At 38.6% G+C, this 9,091-nt stretch overlaps 1 non-coding gene across 1 annotated transcript; it reads left to right on the top strand.

The window, feature by feature from the left end:
* The first annotated feature begins 1,365 nt into the window (after positions 1–1,365).
* Positions 1,366–1,438, top strand: Trnaa-ugc (transfer RNA alanine (anticodon UGC)). Its single transcript has one exon. It is a non-coding gene; the product is annotated as a tRNA-Ala (tRNA).
* Positions 1,439–9,091: the final 7,653 nt, after the last annotated feature.

Genomic DNA, 9,091 nt, shown 5'->3' with positions numbered 1-9,091 from the left:
GAGTCTCACTAAGTTGCTGAGGCCCTCACTAGGTTGCTGAAATTGGCCTCAAACTTGCAATCCTTCTGTCTCAGCCTCCTGACTTGCTGAGTTGCTGGGATTATAGGCATTCATAGGCATGTGCCACCATGCCCGGCTAAGCATGTCCACTTTCACCATTTCTATTCAACATAGTACTGGAAGTCCCAGGCAGGGAATTAGATAAGAAAAGAAACAAAAGGCATCTAAATTGAAAAGGAAGAAGTAAAATTATATCTGTTTACAGTGATATGCTCTTATGTGTATAAAATCCTAATGATTCTACAAAAAAAATTTTTTTAAACTAAAATTCAGCAAAATAGTAGGATATAAAATCAATTCAAGAATACCAGTTGCATTTCTTTACATTAACAATGAGCAATTTAAAAAAACAAAGAAGCCTGACCAGGTGGAGGCGGTGCATACCTGTAATCCCAGCAGCTCTGGAGGTTGAGGCAGAGGATCTGGAGTTCAAAGCCAGCCTCAGCAAAAGGGAGGTGCTAAGCAACTCAGTGGACCCTGTCTCTAAATAAAATACAAAAATAGGATGGGGATGTGGCTCAGTGGTTGAGTGCCCCTGAGTTCAATCCCCAGTACAGAAGAAGAAGAAGAAGAAGAAGAAGAAGAAGAAGAAGAAGAAGAAGAAGAAGAAATAATAATAATAAAGGAAACAGGGCTGGGGATGTGGCTCAAGCGGTAGCGCGCTCGCCTGGCATGCGTGCAGCCCGGGTTCAATCCTCAGCACCACATAAGAACAAAGAGGTTGTGTCTGCCAAAAACTAAAAAATAAATATTAAAAAAATTCTCTCTCTCTCTCTCTCCCTCTCTCTTTCTCTCTCTCTCAAAAATAAATAAATAAATAAAGGAAACAATTTCATTTAAATAGCATAAAAGAGAATAAAGTACATAGGAATGAAGTTAATCAATGAAGTGAAAGACTTCTACCATAACAACAGCAAATTGTTGCTAAGAGAAATTGAAAAGATATTAATTAATGGAAAGACATCCCATAGTCAAGTATTGAACAACTTAATATTGTTAGGGTGGCAATATAACTGAGTACAATAGCACTTGTCTATAATCCCAAATACTTGGGAGACTGAGGCAGGAGGGTTGCAAGTTCAAAGTCAGCCTCAACAACTTAGGAAGACCCTCTCTCAAAATCAAAATAAAAGAGCTTGGGATGTAACTAATCATTGGTAGAGCGCCCTGGGGGTTAAATCCCCAGCACCATAAATACATAAAATTAAACATGAAAATTTCCATATGTTCTATGAATTACATTTTGGAGTATAAATTCCAAAGAATTGCAAGCAGGGTCTAAAAGAGATATGTTATTCTTGGGCTGGGGCTATAGCTCAGTTGGTAGAGTGCTTGCCTTGCATGCACAAGGCCCTGGGTTCAATCCCCAGCACCCCCGCCCCCACAAAAAAAGAGATATGTTATTCTCATATTCAGAGCAGCATTTTCACAATAACTCAGACGTGGAAGCAACTCTAACAGATAAGATAAGCAAAATATGATATATAAATACAACAGAATTTAGCTTTAAAAAGGAAGGAAATTGTGACATATGCATCTAATATGGTTGGAATTTGAGGCTACTATGCTAAAGTGAAATGAGCCAGTTATGCAAAGACAAATACTGTATGATTTTATATGTGGTATTAAGACTACTCAAAATCATAGAGATATTAGGGTACCATTGCCAACGCCTGTAGTCACAGCCACTTAGGGGGCTGAGGAAGGAGGATTTCAAGTTCAAAACCAGCCTCAGCAACTTAGGGAGTATAAGGTCCTTGCTTAGCATCTGCACACCCATCTTAAGTGACAGCTGCCATTCTGAGAAAAATTTTGCTTTCCTGCCCAAGGGCCTTTCTGAGAAAGGCTCACCATTCCCTCATACCAACCCAATGCTTCACCACAACATTAGGACCTGCCCAGCTTTAATCCCTGAGCCTGCCCCATAAAGGTTCTGAACCCCAAGCCTGTATTGCCTCTCTATGTCTATGGAGAGATGGCCTCTTTTTTGTCAGCTCTGACAAATAAACTCTCATATGTATCTCTGCCTGGTCTCCATCGTCTTTCATTTCTCACTTGCCTGTCTCTCGTTTCCTCACTTTCCTTTCAGGGAGGCACTAAGCAACTCAGCAAGACCCTGTCTCTAAGTAAAATGTAAAGCAAGGCTGGACATGTGGCTCAGTGGTTAAAATCTTAGGTTCAATTCTCAGTGATACAGGTCTTGGAAATCAGGATCCAGTCCTTGCCCCTGCATCCCCCACCCTGTGCTGAAGATTAAACACCAAGAAACACTCAGGCAAGTATAGAATGCAAGTTTTTAAGGAGACAGATCAGAGATAGCCGACTACTCCAACTTTTCTAGAGAAGTTGGGACCCAGAACTGGATGCCCTCAGAATGGGTGTATCTTACCTTTTTATAAATCCCAGATTTCCTGCCCCCCCCCCCCACCTTCTCTTTCTATCACCCTGCAAAGGCAGCAAAAGAGCATCGCAGGGGATAATCATTTAGCAACTCCCTGGGTTCGGAGGAGCCATTCCCTATTCCCAGAGGTGTTAACAACCAGTTGAGGTGGTCATGGTGGGAGGGCTCTGGAGGTGTTAGTGACCCATTTCCTTTTCTTTGATAATTAGCCCTCATCTTTCTGATCCTCTGGTGCTTGCACTGACTACCTGTCCTTTGCCCCTGTCTCACCAGTACCAAAAACAAAAACAAAATCATAGACAGCTACAGTGGAGTTTACATGTAATCTCAGATACTCAGGAGGTTGAAATGATAGACCCAACCTGATCTTTTCTTAAAATTGGGAGCAATCTCGCCACAAAGCCATGAAAAGATAATTTCGGCTTTACTATAAATTACTGCAAATTCTGAATCTGCTTGGAATGCCTGCCCGTGCCTTGAACTCACCCATGCCTGGCTCTCTGACCAGAGAGCAGCCCTCTCTGAAACTTTAGTGACACCTCATAAATATCGGCCTTCCCTGGCCAGATAACGACCCTCTCTGAGGCTCTAATGGTCCTCATAAATTCTGATGTTGGGGCCAGCAAAAAAATGTAAACTACCATTAGTGTGATGCTCGTCAGAGTTCTGTTATCTGTAACCCCCCTTTGTGTAACTTTCTGGGCTATAAAGCTGGGCTGCAGGAAAGCTGGGCGGCTGTCTTGTTCCCGCCGTTTTGGGAGGGAGAGGCAGCCCGGCCGGTCAAAATAATAAGCTTGCTTTAATTTGATTTTAATTGGAGTCAGTGGTCTTTTCTTGTGTCCTGGTCTAACAGAAGCAGGAGGATCCCAAGTTCAAGGCCAGCCAGAGCAATTTAGCAAGACCCTGTCTCAAAATAAAAAGTAAAAAGGGCTGGAGAAATGTAGCTTAATGGTAGAGAACCCCTGGGTTCAATCCTTAGTATTGATAAGAGAAATAAATGTATGGTGATGGTGATGGCAAAACCAAACCTGATTGTGAAATGAAATCATACGGGCATTATGTTAAGAAACCAATACCTGGGGAAAGAGTCAGTTCCCCTCTCCTCTCTCTGCTTTTCTTTAGGAAGCCTAATTAACCAAGGGTCCTTACTTTTTGGATTGTAAACAACTTCTGTAGGAGTCTGACTGCTCCCTCTTGATATTCAAATACCCCTGTGCCAGGCTTTCAGGGCTAGAGATTTAACAGATGCCTGTGAAAAGAGCCCTTTCTTTTTTCTTTTTTTAAAATATGTTTTAGTTGTAGATGGACACAATACCTTTATTCATTTATCTTTATGTGGTGCTGAGGATGGTACCCAGTGCCTCACCCATGCTAGGTGAGCCACAACCCCAGCCCAGAGCCTGAGCCCTTTCTCCTTAACTGTTTCTGTAAGCATACTTTATATTAGAGACCTTGTGCAAGGCCTTTAGCTGAGTAGATTAGGAATTTTTTTAAGAGAGGAAAAAAGCCCCAATGATAGGATGGGTCTAAGATGATGCCAAGTAACCTATAAATGTTGTGAGAAACTGTGGATCAGGGCTCCGAATCTGGCATTGTTTTCCTCTGGACCTGCCGGTGTGAAATAAATTTTGGAATTCTCCTCCTGTCCCAGTGCTCTTACTGCTTCTCGTCCAGTCTTCTTCCCACAACAGTGGTAATGCCTGTATAAAATGATGAAAGTATTTAATACCACTGAACTGTATGCTTAAAACTGGTTAAGATGGCCAAGGCAGGGACTTGGGGTGTAGCTCAGTGGTAGAGTGCTTGCCTAGCATGCTTGAGGCCCTCAGTTCACCCATCAGCACTGAGAACAAACAAACAAAAAGCTGAGGCAGAAGGATCACAAGTTCAAGGCCAACCTAGGCAACAAGTTGTGAGCCTCTGCTTCAAAAGAAAATGATCAAAAAGGGGTAGGGATTTAGCTCAATGGTAGAGCCCCCTCCCTCGGTTTAATCACCAGTACTGGGGGGAAGAAAAAGGTTAAGATAGTAAACTTTCTGCCACATGTATTTTCCCACAATAAAAATAATACATTTTCTAAAGAAAAATGAGAGATATTATGAAAAATTTTTTTCCAATAAATTTAAACTACTATTTGATGGACAAATTACATGAATAGCATAAATTTCCAAATTGACTGAAATAGAAAATTTAAAAGCTAAGTAGACCTATGTCCATTTTTAAAAAATTAAATCATATTTAAAACCTTCTCTTAAAGGAAACTTCAAACTGAGCACAGTTCCACATGCCTCTCTGTATTCCAGCAACTTTGGAGGCTGTGTCAGGTATATCACAAGTTCAAGGCCAGCATGGGTGACTTAGTTAGACGCTCTTCTTAAAATGAAACCCCTAAGTAACTCAAGGAAACCCTCAGCAACTTAGTGAGACTCTGTCTCAAAATAAAAAATAAATGGGCTGGGGATGTGGCTCAGTGGTTAAGTGCCCCTAGGTTAAATCCCCAGTGCCATAAAATAAAATAAAAATAAATAAAATAAAAAATAAAAATCCTCAGAACCAATAAATAAATAGGCTCAGTGATAAAGTGCCCCTGGGTTCAATACCTAGTTCCAAAAAAATAAATAAAAGGGCTGGGATGTTTCTCAGTGATAGATTGTTGCCTAGAATGGTTGGGGCCCTGGATTCAATTCCTAGTACTGTAAAAAGAAAACTCCAATATGGATGTCTTTATTTGTGATTTCTTTTATTAATCTAAGGAATAAAAATACAACATTATACAATAGAAATGCTTTCAAAAAATAGCGGAGGAAGAACATTTCTTAACTAATTTTGTGAGTATAGCATTTACCTGATCATAAGCTCAGAAGAAAGATTTATAAGCAGACAAAACTATAGACAATTATCTCTCATAAACATAGATGTAAAAAGCCTTAACAAAATATTAGCAAACTGAACCTAGCAATATAGAAAAATGATACTACATCATGACCAAGTGAGATAATTCAAAGTTGATGTAAAATTTTAAGATCAATGGTTTATTTTTATTTTTTATAATACCAGGGATTGAACCCACCAGGGGCACTTAATTACTGAGCCACATCCCTAACCCTGCCCCCTTTTGGAAATTTATTTTTGAGACAGGGTCTTGCTAAGTTGCTTAGAGCCTCCTTAAGTTGCTAAGAACTTTCAATCCTCTTGCCTCAACCTCCCAAATTGCTGGGATTACAGGCATGAGCCATGTGCCCAGTTTAAAGTCATTTAATATTATTATTTTTAGTTAACTTCTCAATAATTGATGAAAAGCACTTTCTAAAATCATCATCCACTCATAATAAAGTTTCTCAGCATAGTAGGAATAGAAGACAATGGCCTCGTTTTTATAAGGGCATCTGTGAAAAACTCTACACTAACATCATTCTTAATAGTTAAAGACTGAAAACTTTCATTCTAAGATGGGATCTAAGTCAAGGATGTTCATTCTTTCATTTCTATTCAGTATTGTGCTGGAGGTTCTAGTCAGTTGCATAAAGCAATTTAAAAGAGAGAGAGAGAGAGGTAGCCAGGTGAAGTAACACATGCCTGTAATCCCAGCAAATGGGGTTGGGGTGGAGGACTAAAGCAGGAGAATTGCAAGTTCAAGGTAAGCCTCAACAATTTAATGAGACCCTGTCTCAAAATTTAAAAATTTAAAAATTAAATAAAAAGGACTGAGGGGGCTGGGGATATAGCTCAGCCCCCTTGGTAGAGTGCTTGCCTTGCCTGCACGAGACCCTGGTTCAATCACCAGCACCACAAAAATAAATAAATAAATAAAATAAAGGTATTGTGTCCACCGACAACTAAAAAAGATATTTAAAAAAAAAAAAAAAAAAAAGACTGAGGATGTAGCTCAATGTTAAAGTGCTCCTGGGCTCAATCCTCAGTACCAAAAAGATAAATGAATAAATAAATAAAGTGGTGACATATACCTGTAATCCCAGGACTTGAGATGCTAAGGCAGGAGGACTGTTTGAGTCCAATAGCCTGAACAACACAAAGTGGTACTGTTTCAAAAAATAAAAATAAATAAATAAAAAGTAAAAAGATCTGCTCTCTAAAAGTCACAGATGCAAAAATGAAAAGGTAAAATACAGGCTGGAGAAAATATTCACAGGACACATATCTGTTGAAAGGCTTGAATATAGAATATATAAATAGATCCTTTATTTATTCATTCTTTCATTTTTGGCAGTCCTGGGGATTGACCCCAGGTGATATAGCTTCCCCACTGAGCTGCACTCCTAGATCTTTTTATTTTATTTTGAGACACTAAGTTGTCCAGGCTGGCCTCTAGTTTGTTATCCTCATAAGTTCATAGGAGAAAAAAAAAAAATGGCTGATAAGAACATGAAAAAATGCTCAATATTTTAGTTCTCAGGAAAATGCAATTAAAATCTTAACCAGATAACACTCAAACACCTAGAAAAGCTGAAGGTGAAAAAGACCAAGTATTGCCAGGCACAGCAGTGTTGGCCTATAATCTCAGCGGAGGGTGAGGCAGGAAGATCATAAGTTCAAAGTCAGCTTTACCAATTTAGCAAGACCCTAAGCAATTTAGTGAGACCCTGTCTCCAAATAAAAAATAAAAGGGCTGGAGATGTGGCTCGGTGGTAAAATGCCTCTTGGGTCCATCCCCAGTACCAAAAAAAAAAAAAAAAAAAGACCAAGTATGAGGATGTGGAATAGGAATGCTCACACTTTACTGGTGGAAGTATAAAATGGCACAACTTTCTAGAAGTTTGGCTATTCCCTAGTAAGTTAAGCATATTTTCTATATGGCCTAGCAATTCCATTCTTAGATGTTTACCCAAGGGGAAATAAAAATATGTTCATTCAAAGATCGTATACAAACTTTCTTAGCAACTTTATACATAACAGTGAAAGTTTGGCAACAATCCAAATGTCCATAACAGGTGAAAAGATACACAATTTACTTTATAATAGTACCAAGGGATTCTATACAGCAATAAACATTAAGGCATGCAATAGCATGTACAAACTAACTAAAAGCAATCTGGTAACAGAAGGCAGATCACTAGTTTCCTGGGAATAGGTGGAAGTAGAGAGAGTTAACTAAGAGGGGCACAAGGAAATTTTTGGGTGATAGATGTTCTTTTTTTCCTTTTTTTGGGGGGGTCCTGGTGATTGAACTCAGGGCACTTAACCACTGGGCCACATCTTCCAACACCTTTTCATTTATTTATTTATTTATCTATTTTTGTGGTGCTGGAGATTGAACCAGGACCTTGTGCACTCTACTAATTGAGCTATATCCCCAGCACCACATTTTATTTTTTAGTTTTATTTTATTTATTTTTGTGGTGCTGGGGATTGAACCCAGGGCCTTGTGCATGAGAGGCAAGCCCTCTACCAACTGAGCTATATCCCCAGCCCCTTTATTTTTTACTTTAAGACAGTGCCTCACTAAGTTGCTGAGGCAGATTTCAAGCTTGTAATCCTGCCTCAGTCTCCCAAGTTGCTGGGATTACAGATTCGTATCTTAATTGTACTGGTGGTTACACAGGTACACACATTCAGTACCTCCCATGGGACTGTACACTTAAAATGGTGCACTCTATTGATTATAGATTTTGCATCCATAAGGTTATTTGTCCCAAATTATTTGGGATACATGAACAAATACAATGTGGAGACATTGTTTAGAGCTATGTATGGATGTATATACGGATATCATAAAAATTTGAATACTGATTGGGTATTTGCTGATTTTTTAAAATCTCTGATCATTATTTTGTGATTAAATTAACAGGGAAAGAGGTCTTTCTCTTTTGGAGAAATATTTGTGGATGAAGTGACATAACATGGGATTTATTTTCTAAGAATTTAAAGTATGGGGCAGTGGTGGAGGTTTAGACGAAACAAATTTGGCCAAATATGGATAATTATTGAAGTTGGGTTATAGTTATATTGGGGTTTATTATACTGTATTGTTATTATAACTTTATTATTATAATAATGATTTATTGTTACAATTATTTTATAATTATGTCTGCTTTTGTAAATGTTGGAAATAGTACATAATTTAAAAAATCATAAAGAACTTAAGAATTCAACCAAATTCAATGTGTCATCCAACTAAACTGAACAAACCCACAATAGAAAGATATTTGCAGGACCCAACCTAGTGGCACATGCTTATAATCCAGGCAACTCAGGAGGCCAGGGCAGGAGGATCACAAGTTTGAGGCTAGTCTGGGAAATTTAGCAAAATTTTGTCTAAAAATAGCTTTTAAAAAAGGGTTGGGGCTGGGGATATATCTCAGTTGGTGGAATGCTTGCCTTGCATGCACAAGGCCCTGGGTTCAATCCCCAGTACCATGAAAAAAAAAAAAAAAAAAAGGGGGTTGGAGATATATCTCAGTGGTAAAGTGCTCCTGGATTCAATCTCCAGTTCAAAAAAAAAAAAAAAAATCTTGAATAATGTTTAGACACAAAGACATTCAGAGAAGTGTCAATGAACTGGAAATTTCTATTGGATATAAGTGCTACATTGTTCAAATATAACTTTAATAATAATTTTCAATATTAACATGTAAGAGTAATATATAGGAGCAAGAATGGTTACAGAATAAT

The sequence above is a fragment of the Marmota flaviventris genome, chromosome 5, assembly GCF_047511675.1.
Source record: "Marmota flaviventris isolate mMarFla1 chromosome 5, mMarFla1.hap1, whole genome shotgun sequence".
NCBI lineage: Eukaryota > Metazoa > Chordata > Mammalia > Rodentia > Sciuridae > Marmota > Marmota flaviventris.
Note: the sequence above shows the minus strand (reverse complement) of the source record. Positions and strands in the feature narration are given on the sequence as shown.